We start from the raw sequence: 16,551 nt of genomic DNA, 5'->3' as shown, positions 1-16,551 counted from the left end.
GATTGTGGCATCGCACACATATACACTCGGCCAGTGATTCTCATGTTAGTGACCATCTCTTAAAACAGCAAAACCAATGTGCATTCACATGACACAGTAAAGCTTCTGGGGAGTCCAGTAAGACACTGAGCCACATAAGATGGATGTCCAAAAGCTTGGTCAAAAAATTAGATTTTAAATCATGTCTTAAGAGAAGGGAGATAGGAAGAAATTCCAGACCTTGGGATCTAGACAACAGAATGCAATGGTTGAGTGATTAAAATTGGGATGCTCAAGCAAGCCTGAATTAAAGGAACACCTTATCTTGGAAGGTTGTAGGGCTGGAGGAGCCTTTGTGATATATTATACCTAGGTAAACGCGTCATGAGCATGATAACACTTTTATTTTCAGTTTAATAATTATTGCCATCAAACATTCATGTGAGATTAACAAAGGCTTACTTTGAGAAGGGTGTACTGGCTTTTGAAAATATTGTGTATTTTTTTTTAATCACCCCTGTGCTCAGTATGGGATTGAGTCTCCAGTAGCTGACCTGCATGAGATGCTGAGAGTTGGCTCCCATATGAATTTTGCTGCTTAAAATCCTCTGCTGGTCTCAAGAAGTCTGCCAAAGATGCTGCAGAAAGCACTCTTACTTTCGATTTTACGCCGCAAGGTCCGCGATCGGGTGATGAATTATTTCTGACAATAAGCTCTGTTATGGAAATGTGAGGATTGATCTTGTCGGAGTGATGAAAGTTCATCATCACCAAGTCACCTAGGTGGTCTCTGCACATAAAAAACTTGACTTCATCTGGCACAGATTGGAGGGAGTTTCCATTTCTGGATACTTTAGGCTGAGATAACATTGAGGCAGTATCATTAGTGCCCTTGACATACCAGAGGAAAGACACAATAATCTGGCAATGCTTCTCTTTTTCTAGCTGAAAGTCAGCATGGGTTTGAGTAATATTGGGAGCCGAACAAAATTGAGAGAGCATTTATTTAGAAATTGCACTTTTCAGCTACTTTATAAAGCCTGCCGATGTCATGATACAATTTGGATAGGCATGTGTTAACAGCAGCTTAAACTGAACAATAATTCCTCCATACTGTTAAAATAACCCCTTTGCGATGAGAATTTGCTGATAGCTGTCCTAAAATTCCCCTTTACTAAAATCCATTTCGCAGTTGAATTTGTGCAGTTTAATTTGAATGAAACCAAAAGAGAAAATGCTGGAAAATCTCAGCAAGTCTGGCAGCATCTGTAAGGAGAGAAAAGAGCTGACGTTTCGAGTCCAGATGACCCTTTGTCAAAGCTTTGACAAAGGGTCATCTGGATTCAAAACGTTAGCTCTTTTCTCGCTGCCTTGGAAGAGTCAATGAATGGGAGGCTGGTTTGCGTGATGGATTGGGCTACGTTCTCAACCCTTTGTAGTTTCGTGCAGTCTGTGTTCCCTGCCCTCTGTGAGTACTTTGTAAACTAGGCTTGACACCTCACTAGAGTGGAATTCCACCTGACAACCGGCCTGAAGTGAGACTAACCTGCTTAATAAAACTTGACAGCTTTGTTCCAATGTCAGTTTGGATCATAGGACAGTTATTGATGAGGAATACCCATTTTTTTTTCCTTTTTAACTCATCCACCTAGAGGCTCCCAAATAATTCCCCCACACTGCTAAAATTACTCCTCGGCTGTGAGAATTTCCTGATATCCTAAAATTTCCTTATACTGTAATCTGTATTTCTTAGATGAACTTATGCTGTTTAATTTGAAGTAATATTCTCAAGTAACATTCACCAGTAGTGGTTTTTCTGTACTTCTTTGAGAGCACATCACAAAAACCTCTACTCTAAGCGGAAAAGCCCAAAGGGTCTCCAGCCTTTCCTCCGAATTCTGACCCTTGAATCGTGCCTCATCACACATAGCTCATCCAATACTTACATGCTGCCTTATTTCTTCATGACCAGGCTCTGAATTTACATTGCACATTCAGTGAAAAGCACTTTGCACTAAGGTCAAGCCCCATAGTGTCAATGCAACCTAAGGGAGTGAATGCTTATAACTGGCTGATTCCTGTTGAAGGTTCTGGTGTGCTGTGGACATCCTTGAAACCCTACCACAGTATGTCAACACCTTATTCCTGCCCTATATTTGACCTAGACTATCTGTCGCTGCCACTGCAGACAAAAAAAATTGAGAAGATGTTTAATTTCCAGAGTTGACATCAGGCAGTGCATTGATCAAAGAAATTTTTACTGACAAGTAATGAATAATTGAATCCTGGAATCCCAGCAATGCCTTGAAATTAATTCTTCGAAAGCTGTAAATTTGGAAGTGATAATTTACTCTTGCCTGTCTCGTCCCTGTGAGCTCTGCAGCTCCACGCAAAACAATCTGAGTCATTCCTGAAGAATGAAGTAATTTAAGTGGATTGAGGCTCAGCGCAGTTTGTAGATGGCAACATTTTAATTCACTTAAATGGTCTGGAAAATATGGGAACTCATAACAAAGGGATTTGGGCATTGAGTACGTGCTATTGATTTACCAGATTCCATTGAGCCTCCTGGAGTCAACTAGGCCCATTTTGCACGAACATGCTGTAATCGCTAACTTCTGTATTGTTAAAAATCTTGCCTTCGTCCATATTTCTTCAGGTTCACATTTATGCCGACAAATGACTATGTAAACATAGCGGCACAGTGGTTAGCACTGCTGCCTCACAGCGCCGGGGACCCGGGTTTGATTCCTGACTTGGATCACTGTCTCTGCAGAGTCTGCACATTCTCCCTGTGTCTGCGTGGGATTCCTCCGGATGCTCCGGTTTCCTCCCACAGTCCAAAGATGTGCTGGTTAGGTGGATTGGCCATACTAAATTTCACCTCAGTGTCAGGGGGACTAGTTAGGGTAAATGCATGGGGTTATGGGGATAGGGCCTGAGTGGGATTGTGGTGGGTGCAGACTCGATGGGCCGAATGCCCTTCTTCTGCACTGTAGGATTCTATGTCTATGAGCGCGATAGGAATGAGAGGCGCAGGTCGTATGTTCACCACAATCCTTGATGGGAAATGCAGGCTGCCACCTTTGCCCCCTGTACAGACCCAGCACCTCCCACTTGAAATGAAATAAGAAGTGAAGCAGGAGAATAAAGTAACCCGCAAGCAAAAAAAGTCTTATCTTCCCTGTTAATCCTCCACCCTTGCCTTAATTATTAGCAGATTGAAATCACTATCTTTTTCTTTCCCTGTTTCACTCCCTTCCTTCCATTGATTTACAGTCAATTTATTCCCTCCCCACTTTGAGCCACCTCACTGAACCCTTTGTCTGTCTTAGTTGCCGTTGTTACGGGGTCAGCGCTTAATTCCCTCATTTGCTGCTGGTTTTCCATCATAGACCTCACACAAAGTGTGTTACATGACCTCAGCACAATGTTGAATCTGCCCTGGAAGAAATTAATGTTCTGTCAAGAATGAAACATTTTCATACATTGGAACAGAAAAAAAAAACTCACTAAAAATAAGCTACGGCCTAAGTAATGCGACATGCAGCTCATGGACCCAATGTGATTGACTCTTAACTGCACTCTGAAATGACCAAGCAAGCCATTTAGTTTTATCGCCATCTCCTCAGGGCAACAAAGGGTGGGTAATAAGTGCCAGCCTTGCCAATGATATATAGATCCCCAAGAATGAATAAAAAGCAGGCATAATATATCCATATGTTTGTTACTGTGTCTCATATATATCAAGTTCAAGAATTCTATAAATATTATATCCACCTGAACGATTTGGTGTCCTATCATTTTAGTGCCGCATATACAAGAAATAAATCTAGCTGAAAGAGCTCAGTAAATAAATTCGTCAGCAATCCCAGGTTACGTCGCAAGAGTTTTTGACTGGCTGTTTTAGATAGTTTCCCCAGAAAAGAAAGCAGGAACACGGAGAGGTATTGTCAGGTGTAATTTGCTCTCCTGCATCTCTGCACCTGAATGATGAAGTTGGCGGATTGGTTACAATGATATCAGGCTCTGACCATCATCAGTCCAGATTAGCCGCTGATGACTGCACTGCAAAATTAATGCATCGGTTGTGAAATGTTACGGGATATGGTGGGGATATTTTTAAAAAAGGTGCTATATAAATGCAAGCTGTTTATTTACTGTAAGTAATGTTTTGCGAAATCTGCCTTTGGGGAAATCTGGAAAAAGATAAACTGCATAATTACTGATCACATTTGGACCTGATTATAATACCTATTTCGGCCAAAGATGAAATACTTATGGAAATTTGGAAAATATTATTATTATAGCCCCTTTAACCATCCATCAAGTATATTATTCATTCATTATGCTTTCATTATCTCCAGAGTTGACTATTCCAATGCACTCCTGACTGGTCTCCCACATTCTACCATCCAAAAACTTGAGGTCATTCAAATCTCTTGACTCCCCATGTCTTAATTCACAGTAATTCTCATTTTGCCATCACCCCAGTGCTCACTGACCTACACTGGCTCTGGGTCAAGCTATGGTTAGATTTTAAAATACACACCCATGTTTTTGAATCCCTTTATGGTCTTGATGAGTCTAATACTCCGCCCACAAGAACAAGTCAGAGGCTGTGAATTCTGAGGTGAATAACTCGCCTCCTGACTCCCCAAAGCCTGTCCGCCATCGACAATGCACAAGTCAAGAGCGGGACAATACTGTCCATTTGCCTGGAAAACTGCATACTGACGCACAGTGGCAGCAGTGTGTACTCTTCCAGATGCGCTGTAGCAACTAACCAAGGCTCCTTTGACAGGACCTTCCAAACCTGTGACTCTACCACCTAGAAGGATAAGAGCAGTAGAAGCTTGAAACACCACCACCTGCAAGTTCCCCTCCAAGCTCCTCCTTCACCGTTGTGGGATCAAAATCCTGGATTTCCCTTCCTAACATAACTTTAGATGTGCCTGCACCAGATGGACTGGTGGCAGCGGGGGGGGAGATGGTGAAGTAGTGGTAATGTCACCAGAATAAACTGGAGGCCCAGGCTCCTGCTCTAGGAACACCATGGATGCTGGTGGAATTTGAATTCAATTAATTAATAAAGAACTGGAATTGAAAGTTAATGGTGATCATGAAACTATCATTGATTGTCGTAAAAACTCATCTGGCTCCCTGATGTCCTTTAGGGAAAGAAACCTGCCACCCTTATCGGGTCTGGCCTACATGTGGCTCCAGATCTTCAGCAATGTGGTTGACTTAACAGCTAAGCAAGCCATTCAGTTTGAGGGCAATTAGGGGTAGACAACAAATACTGGCCTTGCCAATGACACCCACATTCCATGAGAGTATAAACTTTGCTTTCTTCCTTTGAGACATTCTTTAACTATCTCTTTGACCAATGTTTTATTCATTTGATCTAATACCTCCTTATGTGGCCATGTGTCATATATTATTTTACAATGCTCCTGTGAACTAAGTGCCTTGGGACTTAAAATGACCTCAAAGGAGTTATAGAAAAGTAAGTTGTTATTACTCACATATATAAATATAGCATAAAACACAAGAGCGGTCTCTTAACTTGAGAGCTAGCGACCGGTTTTGAGATTTTAAACCTCAAAGCGACATTGTCACTTTATTGGGGTGGAGATTGAATTCTAGGATCCATCAGGAACAACACCCTGATTTGGAAAGAAGTTTGACACATTTGAATTTGAATCTTTTTAAATTCATTCATGGGATGTGGGCACATGCTGCATCAGTAAGAACAATTGCAGTGTGTTTTTTATATATAGCCAAAATCCGGCTCAAAGTAAATATTTGGTAGTCGCAGAGAAGATTGGGGTCAAATAGCTGCACCATGTGATCAATCAGGTGTGGTAACAATGGTCCTTTTAGTGTGTTTTCCCAGCGCCAGAATGTCTGATTCTAAGCTTTGTTCCATTGGTGGTTCCTGCTCTCTGCCAGTGATCATGCTTTCTTTACCCAGGTCTCACTTCCTCTGCTTCCTAATACAGATGCTTACAAGGCACACTTTGTATCATAAGAAGTCCCAGGAGAGGGTGGGAGAGGGGGAGGGGAGGGGAAGGGCGGGGGAGAGCAATACTCAAACAGAAACCTGTGATTTTTGTGTTGCTACTTCACTTGAGGCCTCGTGGAAGAAGAAACCTTTCCCAATATCAGTAGTTAGAAGGGAGGGGCTCTGGTTCTGCTTATTCAGTTGTAAGTCTAGACAAAATGACAGCTTCTGAGCTCTGGTCTTCTGGTGTTGCAGGGATTCTGGGGGTCAGGTCCTTTTATACAGTACTAAAGGACATTGTTACTAGCAGGACTCCTGGGTGTCTGCTCTCATTATGAACTGCTCCGGATCTTCACTATCTTCTGAACTGCAAAATCATACAACTGCTATAAGCCCACGGAGACCAATAGTATTTTTTCTAGGGCAGAGGTGTAAAGTTTAAGAAAAGTATCTGTGCACAAAAATAATTTATTATTTGACAAGTATATTAAGGTGGGTATCTCTATTAAGATGCGTATAGAGGGATATGGGCCAAATGCGGGCAATTGGGACTAGCTTAGGGGTTTAAAAATAAAAGGGTGGCATGGACAAGTTGGGCCGAAGGGCCTATTTTCATGCTGTAAACCTCTGACTCTACGACTCTTAAGTTTTTTATATTGTGTGTCCACTAAAGCGCCTCATCCCGTCACCACTGGTATTCAGCCAGCAGCAGGCAGGGCCACGGGCAGGGGAATCAATTCATTGGGCCCTAATCGCTGAGCTCCAGGTTGTTGTATTGGGGCTTTAACCCAAGGATGTGCTGGGGAACGCACACAACTCCCTCCCCCCTGCTGACCCATGTACATCCGGTAGAAGGTCACAGATAAGGTTCGCACAGCAATTGCCTGCAAAGTGCAAACTTGCCCTGGGCACTGGCCCTGCACTGGGGAACCATCTGAAAATACAACTTAAATCGCAAACTTTGCTTGGTTCTGACTGGGGCACATCAATAGGTACCTACAAAATGTTAGGAGAATTAAAACCTTTTCTAACTTCTGGGTAACTATAACTGCACAGCCCCACACCGACTCCCCCCACGGAACTGCTACCATCACCAAGGGACTTCAACTCCCAGGTCTAGCTCTAACCGACCTGACCCCCCACCAAGGTCCAACACAACCCTCCCCTTACTGGTTTACAGCAGCTAATGCCATAAAAAAAGAGGGCAAGGCCTCCTTACATCTGTCAGCTGCCCTCAAGGCTAAGCCCTGGGGATGCACCACACTACTTGGATCGCACCTGCCCTGAGTCGGAAGGTCGGGCGAGATGGGATTGTAAAATATTTTGGGTAAGAAATGAAGAGTGGAGTTGCAGCCCGATCCTAATTGCCATTCCGAGGGAGTTCAGTCCTCATATATTTTTGACGTTTTGCAGGATGTTCCTAGTTTTTGTCGAATAAGATGTAGGGATGCCACCAACTAGAATTGTTTCACAATAGACCTGTTTTAAGGGAGAGGCTGAGGGTGGGATTTTCCAATCCCGCCGTGACAGTTCGCAAAAGGCCACCAGTGGGAACTTCCAGTCTCGCTGATGTCTACGCCATTTTACGTGGCTCGCCCATCCCGCCACTGGGGAACCCCAGGGTGGGGCACTCACCTTCCGCAGAAATGGAAGATCTCACCGATGGGAAAGGCCGGAAAATCCTGCCCCGAGTGTTGAAGTGGATCTAAAGGATTTGATGGAGCTGGGCTGTGGTGACGTAAAACAGTAGCAGTCTGCAATCTAGCATTTGTTATGGAACTTTTCCTGACTCTATTGTGTCTAACAGACCTGAAGAGCATTTTGTGATATAATACATGCCATTTAGAAGTTATGGCAAATGATTTGTGGGTTTCTGTGTTTATTCAGTAATATTTATCCCAGCCACAAATACTCAGAGATATTCAATACACGCCACTCTCATTTTTTAAAAAAAGACTTTGTTTAGACAAGGTTGAATTTATTGTTACGATCTCTGTAGAGGCCGATAACAATCTAAAGAGAAGTTTGAATTTCCAGCTATTACCTGAAAGAATTGCACGTCAAGATTTTGTATCTTAAAAGAACTTTTACCGTGTCATGACCAAAAGCAAAACACTTAATTAAACATTATTTTATTTTTGGAGACAACTTAACAACTCAATAGATTTTGCCCATTTCTACTTTCTATGACTAGGAAGCCCAATTTTGTTACTTTACTCGGTCTCTTTAGTTAACTGCTTCTGGAATGAACTTCAAGGGATTTCCAGCTCCCAAGGGGAGTTCTTCAGTTCTCTCCTTTCCTTCATATTGTCTTCACAGTAAGAGTATTCTCTGGTGATTCTCTCTCTTACTTTATCCAGGTGAACCCTCCAGCATTATTTTAACTCCTCACGAACTAGATTTTCAACCTGGCCATGTGATTCCCACCGCATTCTGCTTGGTGAACAATAGAATCAGCAGTTTCTCAGCTGAAGGTGCAACATTTTATCGGGGCGGCACGGTGGCACAGTGCTTAGCACAGTTGCCTCACAGTGCCAGGAAACCGGGTTCAATTCCGGCCTTGGGTCACTGTCTGTGTGGAGTTTGCACGTTCTCCCCGTTTCTGCGTGGGTTTCCCCCAGGTGCCCAGGTTTCCTCCCACACTCCAAAGTTGTGCAGGTTAGTTGGATTGGTCATGCTAAATTGCCCCAAACATCGCAAGATGTTTGATTTGATTTATTATTGTCACATGTATTAACATACAGTGAAAAGTATTGTTTCTTGCGCACTATACAGACAAAGCATACCGTTCATAGAGAAGGAAATGAGAGAGTGCAGAATGTAGTGTTGCAGTCGTAGCTAGAGTGTAGAGAAAGACCAACTGAATGCAAGGTAAGTCCATTCAAACGTCTGACAGCAGCAGGGAAGAAGCTGTTCTTGAATCGGTTGGTACGTGACCTCAGACTTTTGTATCTTTTTCCCGAAGGAAGAAGGTGGAAGAGAGAATGTTCGGTTAGATGGATTAGCCATGATAAATGTGTGAGGTTATGGGGATAGGGCATGCGAGAGAGCCTGGGTAAGATGCTCTGTCAGAGAGTCGGTGCAGACTTGATAGACCAAAAGGCCTCCTTCTGCACTGTAGGGATTTTATGATTTTTGCTCCCTCTTTCTCCGTTAGCTACAGATCATCCATGACTAAAACTGCAACTTCCTTCTGCCTGGGCTTATAGTGAAACCTGATCCCAAAATGGCTACCTCTATCCTCCTCTCCATGGAAACGGGAAGCACATCAGCCCTGTATCCAAGTTGATATGGCAATCAGCTATCTCCAATTACCCCTGCTTTTCAAAATAGAAACAAGGGACAGATCCCAGCACAATGATCTGATATCTGTAAGACCTTTCATTGTATTTTTGGAACAGAGAATCTTTTTATTGTGGACTTAGAAACAGCTGTCATTGGCCCCCAGATGTTAACATTTGGCACCTCCCCTTCCATTGAACAATATAATGTGACTCTGGTTTTGAGCTAACAGTTGAACCAGCCAGGTTTACTGTCAAATAAACTCTAGCATAGGTCACATGTCTCCTTTCAGTTAACCTACATTTAAAGATACAGTTCCTAACCATGATAATCTTGGAAACCAATAGTCCTAAAACATAATAATCATATAAATGCCATATTTGTAAAATTACCATACGTTCTTAAAATATATATTATTTTATATATATATATGGCACATGGCCAGCACGGTGGCACAGTGGTTAGCACTGCTGCCTCACAGCGCCAGGGACCCGGGTTCAATTCCCAGCTTGGTTCACTATCAGTGCTGAGTCTGTATGTTCTCCCCATGTCTGCGTGGGTTTCCTCCGGGTGCTCCGGTTTCCTCCCACAGTCTGAAAGATGTGCTGGTTAGGTGCATTGGCCGTGCTTAATACACCATCAGAATGCACGCCAGAATGTGGTAACCAGGGGATTTTCACAGTAACTTCATTGCAGTGTTAATATAAGTCTACTTGTGGCACTAATAAATAAACTTTAATATATTAAGATATGTATTGCAATCAAGAAATCCAGCAAGCTGAATTATGAAGCATGAATAAGTCTTGTAGCCCTGCCAGGTGCCTGTTTAGTTTTTAACTTATGGAACCTGCAAAAAGAAGACCAACTTGAAATTTAACTTTATTTGTGTAAAGTGAAGGTTGAGTACTTACTTTGGTTTTGCACACTCATCTCGAACTTTCTTATTGTGCTAATATTGGGATTAGCACAACTATGGTGTTAACATCGTGGCACTAACTAGCTAAAGGCAAAATACTGCAGATGCTGGGATCTGAAACAAAAACAGAAAATGCTGGAAAATCTCAGCAGTTCTGGCAGCATCTGTGGAGAGAGAATAGAGCCAATGTTTTGAGTCTGGATGACCTTTCATCACAGCGCCTGCTCTGATGAAGGGTCATCCAGATTCGAAATGTTGGCACAGTGCCAGGGACCCGGGTTCGATTCCTGGCTCCACTGTCTGTGTGGAGTTTGCACGTTCTCCCCGTGTCTGCATGGGTTTCCTCCGGGTGCTCCGGTTTCCTGCCACACTCCAAAGATGTGTGGGTTAGGTTGATTGGCCATGCTAAATTGACCCTAGCTTCAGGGGACTAGCAGGGTAAATATGTGGGGTTACGGGAATAGGGCTTGGTAGGATTGTTGTTGGTGCAGACTCGATGGGCTGAATGGCCTTCTTCTGCACTGTAGGGATTCTATGACTATTCTATTCTCCCTAAATTTTCCAGGGGCGGAATCTTGTGTTCGCTCAGGTGACAAGCTTGGAGGCAGGAAGGGCATGTACTTAGGTGGTATGGTATCATAACTGAAGCACACCACTTGTGGGTAGCTTGTTACCTCCGTTGCGGAGGGGGATATTAAAAAGGTTGGGAGAGGAAAGGGATAGCCCAGTGAGAGCAGCACCCCTGGCCTTGCTTCTGAGCATCAGACAATTAAGCCATTAGCACACAGTTATTAGTCGGGATAACCAAGACTCTTGGGAACTTGGGAATAGTTAATGAAGCACTGCACTGTATATTCAGCACTAGTCTTTCACCTCAAATCTGGCTTCACATCCCAGTTACCCTGTCTTGTTGATTGTTAGAGTCTTGCCTGAAGTGTGCTCAGGCAGACTCTGCCTGGTTCCTACTGAACAAGCATCTTGCTGTATAAAATAGCACTAATTGGGAATCCTGCTCTGAGACTGCGGGCTGGGCGCTGTGGGAAACAGAAAGAAAGACACACTGGCACAGGAGGTGATGCTCTACTAAGGTTGGAACTGAGGCACATTGTTTGAACAGAATACAGGGAGCTTTACACTTCTTCGGCCTGGCTTGGGAATGGAACGCTTGAATCAGTCACTGTGTGCTTGGAATGGGAAGACGTTCATTCCCCAACACTAACATCCCTCCATTAGATGAGCACAATAAACAGCTTAAACTGAACCTTGATGAAAAATTATGGTCCATGAGTTGTCAATAATCTCATCTCGGGTTTGTTAGTAATCGGTATTTGTGTAGCAAATTTCAGTCCTTCCTTATTTTCTTCATATGAAAGAGTTAAAGTGTTATTATTCACGGGTGGTTACTGTCTGCTCCAAGCATGAGCTGCTTGTCTTGTTATCAAATTACTACATCGCCCTGCCTCCAGGTTTAATATACCGACACAGAATTCTATTTAAAATAATCAATAAATAGCAAATTGAATCCTATAACTAAACTTGTTCTTCTAAGTGTACAGCTCCTGAAGGTGACTGGAGAGCTGGATTTATATGGAAAAGCACAATTTATATGTCTACAATGGTGATTGCTGAGATAAGGTTTTAAACAAGAATTTCCTTGAGCAATTTATTCCAACAGAATGCATCAAAGTGAACTATTTTTAATTCAATAAAACGACTGACCATTTAACATGAAATGCACTTTTCATTGTTTTACTGTTTTGATCCCATTGAATATCATAGAATCCCTACAGCGCAGAAGGAGGCCATTCAGCCTATTGTGTCTGCACCAAAACTTACCCAGGCTTGCCATATAACACCACGTATTTACCCTACTAATCCCCATAACCCATATATCTTGACATACAAAGGGGCAATTTAGCATGGCCAATCAACCTAGCCTACACATCTTTGGACTGTGGGAGGAAACTGGAGCACCCGGAGGAAACTCATGCAGACACGGGGAGGACATGCAAACTCCACACAAACGATTAAAGGAATAGAACCTGGGTCCCTGGTGCTATGAGGCAGCAGTGCTATCCACAGTGCCATCCTGACCACCCACTGCACTGTGACACCGTGACACCCAATATCTGGAGAAACTGCTTCAATACTTTACATCTTTTGTCTTATAAACAAGGAAAATTGGAAGTGGGAGCCGGATTTCTGGTCAACTTAATTTTTTAAAGAGGCCCTTTCTTCTCAGCTCATGTCAATATGCGCATGTTCATTGATATATTTTGTGTTGCTCTACCATTCCGGAGAAACATTTACTCTTTTCAGAAAATCTGCAGCCTTTGCACATTGGAGCATTTTAAAATTGGTGTTCTCTTGACAAGAAAGCTTTTGGTAAACAGCCTTATTTATTCAGAAAATAACTTATTTTCATTCCGATCATGGTACAGTTAAGTGTCACAGTCATGAGCTCATTGCTTCGTTTGATTATTTACAAACACTTCTCCATGATGCCAACGGCTCTTTAACTATTTCCAATGTCTCGCTGTTATAGGGGTTGATTTGTGTCTCACTAGCTTGTAGGTAATCTAACTGTCATTGATAGAACCCTCCTGCTTTTCATTTCTATTCTGCTCGATTACCTTTTAGCTGGTGAAGATTAAATCTACCGCTTGGTCATGTTTTGAAGCATTGATTTTCTCAACACTCAACATCCAGTGATTTATGGATTTTGTTTGATTGGTCACATGCAGAGGCAGGAGATTTGAATCTCGTATTCAATATTCTCCACTCACCTGATGAAGGAGCAGCGCTCCGAAAGCTTGTGATTTCAAATAAACCTGTTGGACTATATCTTGGTAAGAAGTCTCACAACACCAGGTTAAAGTCCAACAGGTTTATTTGGTAGCAAATACCATAAGCTTTCGGAGCGCTGCTCCTTCGTCAGATGGAGTGGAAATGTGCTCTCAAACAGTGCACAGAGACACAGAAATCAAGTTACAGAATACTGATTAGAATGCGAATCCCTACAGCCAGCCAGGTCTTAAAGGTACAGACAATGTGGTTGGAGGGAGCATTAAACACAGGTTAAAGAGATGTGTATTGTCTCCAAGCGTTCTCCAAGGCGGCCTTCACGACACATGACAGCGCAGAGTCGCTGAGCAGAAACTGATAGCCAAGTTCCGCACACATGAGGACGGCCTAAACCGGGATGTTGGATTTATGTCACATTATCAGTAACCCCCACAGCTTGCCCCCTGGACTTGCAGAATCTCACTAGCTGTTCTGTCTGGAGACAATACACATCTCTTTAACCTGTGTTTAATGCTCCCTCCACCCACATTGTCTGTACCTTTAAGGCCTGGCTGGCTGTAGGGATTCGCATTCTAATTAGTATTCTGTAACTTGATTTCTGTGTCTCTGTGCACTGTTTGAGAGCACATTTCCACTCCATCTGACGAAGGAGCAGCGCTCCGAAAGCTTATGGTATTTGCTACCAAATAAACCTGTTGGACTTTAACCTGGTGTTGTGAGACTTCTTACTGTGTTCACCCCAGTCCAACGCCGGCATCTCCACATCAGGACTACATCTTGACATACAAAGGGGCAGTTTAGCATGGCCAATCAACCTAACCTGCACATCTTTGGACTGCGGGAGGAAACCGGAGCACCTGGTGTTGTGAGACTTCTTACTGTGCCCACTCCAGTCCAATGTCGGATCTCCACATCATTTCTTTTCAATATTGTCAGTAAGGCATGTGTTTAAGACACCGCCAATCTTCCTTCTGAAAAACTACATTAAATTTCATCACTTATAGTAACTGCCCAGTAATATTTCTCACTTGGTGCAACCTTGCAGCATTTGTGACTTTTACTTTTTGTAATCCGTTTTCTGTTGTTCAAAGAGCTTTTATTATCCAGTTTCTGTCTTGTTCCTTCTGAGCTGCGGAAGAATTTGCCTCTTCAAATATGACAGAGTTCATTTCCTCCCAGGAACAGAGGCTTATTAACAGAATTAAAGCTGCTTTTGTCTTTAATAGAGAAGTTGTATCCAAACTTTTGTGAGAAGCATGCACTCCGTACAGTAGCGTAATTCCTGTGGAATTGCTGGTGTCAGTGCTTCAGAAGAACTGAGTCATTTTGTGCATCAGACCTCAAAGATTGCAATAGCCGTGTCTTAGTGTATGCACACTGCCTCAGCCCTTCCCTCACTGTGCCTTGAACATACCGCAACAAATGAGCGAAAGATGCCCTAAAAAGAAGTACAGACATGTCTGTGCTGCAATCCAAATGTCGCAATACTTTTCACTGCATGCTAGTACATGTGACAATAATAAGTCCAAAAAAAATCAAAGCTTTCCCCATTGTCCATGGTTTAGTTTTAAAGTTTATTTATTAGTGTCACAAGTAGGCTAATATTAACACTGCAATGAAGTTACCGTGAAAATCCCTAGTCGCCACACTCCGGTACCTGTTCAGGTTCACTGAGAGAGAATTTAGCATGGCCAATGCACCTAACCAGCACGTCTTTTGGAGGAAACCAGAGCACCCGGAGGAAACCCACGCAGACACGGGGAGAACGTGCAGACTCCTCACAGACAGTTAACCAAGCCGGGAATCAAAACCCGGTCCCTGGCGCAGTGAGGCAGCAGTGCTAACCACTGTGCTACCGTGCCGCCGTGATCATGTGCATTGAGTAGAGTTCTTAGAACTTGTATTTTAGGGTGATTTCAAAACTCCCCAATATATTAACAACATCCCTTAGTTCCTACAGTTGACGCGTTCTTGCTCGCCACTCAAGTAATAGATAAGGCAGAGAATAAAAAGGACCCAGTACTGACAGGCAATTTGTTCTTGGTGCTGGTGCCACACGGACAATGAAGCAATTAACCTTGACAGTTGGGCTGTAAAAATGTAAAGAAACAATCAACTGGCACTCCTCTTCTTAATCATCAATAGAAATAGGAGGAGGAGGAAGCCATTTAGCACTTTGAGCCTGCCCTGCCATTCAGTAAGGTCATGGGTGACCTGCTTGTGGCCTTAACTCCACTTGCCTATTCCCCATAACCCTCGTAGATCAAAATTCTATCTGAGAAACTGAATTCCAAACCAACACCTGAAAGCAGATTATTTGTTCATTATCACGTTGCTTTTTGTGAGACTCTTGCTGCAGTGCTTTCCTAATTCACCACAGTGACTGCACTTCCAAAGTGCTCCATTGGCTGCAAAGTGCTTTTTGGATGCTTTGAGGTCATGAAAAGTGCATTAAAAATGCAAGTTGTTCTTTCTTTTGTAAGCGGGACTAATGTTCAACCTGAAAAATTGCAGCTGTACTTCAATACTAATGACTAGTATGAATGTTTTAAACCCATGTGTAAGACAAATATATCTTGACTGTTGATTTGGAGAGATGGAAAGCAACCTGTTGACTTGTTCTTTGCCTGTTTTCCTCTATGGTGTCTAGCATATTCTGGCAAACCACAACACTTCTATGAATAAATTGAGTGGCAGTTTATAGAGAAACTATTTTTCTCTATGTAAATATTCAGTATTATAATTTTTGGCCAGGAACCAAAGAAAATGGCTTGTGCAGAATTCTCATTGCTGGGTTTGGCAGGTGAAGATACAGTTGTTTAATGTTAATCCATCTTGTTAAGGACAGTTTGGAGACACATGGTTCATTTGTGCTTGTTCAGTGTTAGCAGGGCTTCTAGGTACAGGACAGGGCTAAATGTTTCAACTTTGATGCAAAATGATTAGTGACATGTTTGCCTTTTTACGGGGATAAGGAGGAGGGTTGGGCCCATGGGCGGCACGGTGACACAGTGGTTAGCACTGCTGCCTCACAATGCCAGGGTCCCTGGTTCGATTCCAGCCTCGGGTCACTGTCTGTGTGGAGTTTGCACGTTCTCCCGTGTCTGTGTGGGTTTATCTTGGGTGTTCTGGTTTCCTCCCACAGTCCAAAGACATGTGGGATAGGTTGATTGACCATGCTAAAAATTGACCCAAGTGTCAGGGGGATTAGCAGGGTAAATATGTGGGGTTATGGGAATAGGGCCTGGGTAGGATTGTGGTTGGTGCAGACTCGATGGGCCGAATGGCCTCCTTCTGCACTGTAGGGATTCTATGCTTCTGGGCGGCACGGTAGCACAGTGGTTAACACTGCTGCTTCACAGCTCCAGGGACCTGGGTTCGATTCCCGGCTTGGGTCACTGTCCGTGTGGAGTTTGCACATTCTCCTCGTGTCTGCGTGGGTTTCCTCCGGGTGCTCCAGTTTCCTCCTACAGTCCAAAGATGTGCAGGTTAGGTTGATTGGCCATGCTAAAATTGCCCCTTAGTGTCCTGAGATGTGTAGGTTAGGTTGATTGGCCATGCT

At 43.2% G+C, this 16,551-nt stretch overlaps 1 protein-coding gene across 2 annotated transcripts in view; it reads left to right on the top strand.

Moving 5' to 3' along the window:
- Positions 1 to 16,551, top strand: part of cmip (c-Maf inducing protein) — a 228,996-nt gene that overhangs the window by 103,699 nt on the left and 108,746 nt on the right. The gene's annotated exons all lie outside the window — the stretch shown is intronic.

This window comes from Mustelus asterias, chromosome 4 (genome assembly GCF_964213995.1).
Source record: "Mustelus asterias chromosome 4, sMusAst1.hap1.1, whole genome shotgun sequence".
NCBI lineage: Eukaryota > Metazoa > Chordata > Chondrichthyes > Carcharhiniformes > Triakidae > Mustelus > Mustelus asterias.
The sequence above is the reverse complement of the archived record's forward strand: the minus strand, read 5'-3'. Positions and strand labels throughout refer to the sequence as shown.